The 3,500-nt window shown below is 29.9% G+C and overlaps 1 protein-coding gene across 1 annotated transcript in view; it reads left to right on the forward strand.

The window, feature by feature from the left end:
- Positions 1–835: 835 nt before the first annotated feature.
- The window catches only part of LOC106468454 (S-phase kinase-associated protein 1), a 12,071-nt gene continuing 9,406 nt past the window's right edge, over positions 836–3,500 (forward strand). Inside the window, exon 1 of the mRNA XM_013928879.2 lies at positions 836–951. The gene's annotated coding sequence lies outside the window, so the exon portion shown is untranslated. The remainder of the gene's footprint in view (positions 952–3,500) is intronic.

Here is a 3,500-nt window from a genome sequence, read left to right on the forward strand (position 1 = left end):
GGAAGTCACGTGACCCTGGGAGCATGCGCGCTGGAGTTTCTCGAAGGATCATGAATTTTGCCCGGCAACCCTAGTGTGTTCGAGATGCCTTCTTTCTTAGTATATAATCCTGGCAGAGAGGCCAGCAATATATATATAAATAGATAATTGAGTCAACCGAACGGTAGTGACGTTGAACTGTAAATTGTGTTTGTTTTGCAGTCGTCGCGAAATTATCGAGCTTGTGAATCGCTGTGATTTATAGCGTGTATCATAAAAGTTGTAAGTAAAGAGACGAGAAACCTATTGATTGTGAAATTACTGTGTATTACAAAGTTATATCGAGAAAGAATAAACTTGTTTTAATCAAGAAGGGACTTGTATCGATGAATTTCCTGAGAAATAATTTATACCGAAAATTAACAAACAAGCAGATACGTAACAGATGTATTTGCGTAAAAGGATTTTTTTTTATGCATGCAGTTTTGTAATTCCATAAAGCTAGAGAATATTTTGCATTACTTTTCATTCATGAAGAAACACGTTTTAATGAAACCCAGTTTCTTAAAATGCAAAATAAATTTATGTTTCCTACATATATGATCAAACTTGCAACCAGGACTAAAATTAGCTAACTTGAATTATGATACTGTTTTATTTTCATCAGTTTTTAAGATAAAAATTATACAAATTTCTTTACTAGGAGTGAAAAAGAGAAAGTTACAAAGAAATATTTTGAATGAAACATGATTCAGGCCTTATTTCAGGATTACTTGTTGAACTTCTACTATTTTCGCAGGATTTTAATGCATAGTCCTAGAATTTTAAAAAGTCATGAACAGATCCATAGAGATATATAGAGGGAGTCGCGCTGTAGCATAGATACATGTATATATATATATGCTTTGCAAAGTGCAGTAAATTGAAGGCTGACGACTTCGTCATTAGAAAGCAACAAAGACAGGCTTAATTGTAAGAATATTACTTTAGTCTTAATTCATTCACCATTTCTGTATTTTTTAAATTAAGACATTATTTTAGAAAACTTCAGAAAATTTTAGACCATATCTTGAACATTTTTGTACTATTAATATTACTAAAGGTTTTAGCCTAACACTAACACTAGTAGTATTAGTACTAACAGACTGTAGTGTGTTTTACGAGGCTGAAGTAATAGCAGTACAATTTATTTTAAATTAAAATTCAATTCTTTTTTTTTTTTTTTGTCTTTTAAGTTTAGGTTTAGTCCAGAATTCGGATTCTTAGAGTGTAAAACAGTTAGCTCAACATTTATTTTCCATGATTTTATTTATTTGTCCAATCAGTTAACATAGTTAAATGTTAAGAATTAATTTGATTTTATGTATAGAACCAGATTTTAATTTTTAGGTTAACTGTGTGTTCATTTTCGATTATGACAAAACCTTGTCGAAACGTTGTACATTTGCTGTTATGTTAAACTTATATTAAAGTTTTTCTTCATTACCCATTTAAGCCGTCTCCAACCATTATGTGTGTTCATTTGTTTTAAAATGTTTGTTACTTACATTATTTGCAGCATGTCTTTTTAAAGCTGGAAAGTATAGTTAATTTACCAAATAATACTATATTTGTTTTATTTATTTAGAATTAGTATTAGCTGAATAGTTATTTTTAATCAAACGTACCGTATTGGTCAGTGTGTTTCATTAATTTTAGTTGAGCTATGTTGGAATATTCACAGTTAAAAATTGGATAATGTTTTAATAATACATAATTGTATTTCAGTATGCAACTTCTCATTCCTAGTTGTTGACATTACAACTTGGATTCTTTTAATAGTTATGATAATGTTTGGTAGGTGTTTTGCTTGCTGAATCTAAAGGCCATGGCAATCGATCAGAGTGGTTGCTGTGTGTGTTTATGTCGGAAATGGCTATTGAAATGAACACTTTATTTTAAATAAAATTTTTCCTTATTTTAATCATTCAGATAACTTTACTAAAGCAAAAATTTGCCATTTGGTGATCTACTGTTATATAATTAATCTTCCAAGCTTAATATTATTTACATTGTATTTGGTCAGAGTAGTACACCACTTAAAATAATGATGAAATAACCTATTTTAAAATTAGTCTCAATGAAGAAGTAATTGTGTTTTTGTGCAAAATAAAACTATTTTAACTCTTTTTGATATTATTACAAGTTTTTGCTCATATTAAAGAAATCTCTCTGTATTATTGTCTAAATTACAAAATGAAAAGTATTTCCTGAAAATTAGAAAGATATTTTGCAGTTGTTTTTCAGTAATCATTGTTGTGTTGAATTTTACATGTCACCATATCTCACTCTGATTAGCTATATAAATATTTAAGTTTTTTATTGAAATTTCTTTGTGGGAAAATGAAATACAAGGTATATTCAATTATTTTCAATTACTCTATTTCAGTTGGAATAGATTAAATATATATATTTTTATCAGTGGGACAAAGTTTGCACTCAGTCAAGCACAGACATTTTTTATGTTTGTTTGAAGTGTTTTATTACCTCAGGTGAAACACATCTTAAATATACCTCCCCCATTCCAATCCCTCTAGAACAATGACAAATGTAATGAAATAAAAAATAATAATTACTTGCTGAAGTACTAATTCACCAGTACACCATAGACTGCAAACTGATGTGTACCAAATAACCAATTCAGTAGGTGTAAACTGTGGAATCCGACATTTTATTGTATTTACCAATCAACCACCATATATAACGAGTTTTAATTTTTACTCTACTGAAAGGTGGGTGTGTAAGAACAGCTTGAAGAATCAGATTTTCCCATGTTGTTTGTACAATATATTTATTTGGAGAATAAAAATATTCAACTATTCAGCATAAATAATATTTGTCGGCATTCAAAAACATAGCTGCAAATCTGTTTTCTCTGTAGATGTTTGTTGCTTATTTCTAGCTCAAATAGTTTGAAAACTAAACTTTTTGAAGTTCATGGTGTCAGTAATTGTTTTATTTACAACCTTTTAAAACTAACAAAATCATGCCTGTAAGCTGGAGTTATTTTCTTTAATGTAGTCTATTTTGCAGAGAACTCTCTTCTTTATATTAGCTACAAGCTGAGGTACCCGTCCTTTGTCTCGGTTATGACCTTATAAAAATTTGGGGGTGGATGCTATGATAAATACCACAGAAATCCTAACTTTCACCAATTTATTTATAACATAACATGTTATTACAGTATTCATTATTACCTCACCCAAAGTTTTACTAAGTATATACTTCAGACATGGTATACACTGTGTGATGGTCAGGGCGACTTTGTATGATGAGGTAGTGGCATTAGGGATACTTTCTGTTACTCGCTTTTAACACACAGCTCTTAATGTTCTTCATGTTATTAATTAATTGATGGTCATTGGCAGCAGAAGTGTTTTATGTGATGAAGTTGTAAGGTCACGGGTCAAAGTAGGAAATGTGTATAACTCAAGAAATGGCTCTTTATAGTAGTGTTATGGTGGCTGTTGTAGTATAAACTT

Source organism: Limulus polyphemus, unplaced genomic scaffold (assembly GCF_000517525.1).
Source record: "Limulus polyphemus unplaced genomic scaffold, Limulus_polyphemus-2.1.2 Scaffold3012, whole genome shotgun sequence".
Taxonomy (NCBI): Eukaryota; Metazoa; Arthropoda; class Merostomata; order Xiphosura; family Limulidae; genus Limulus; species Limulus polyphemus.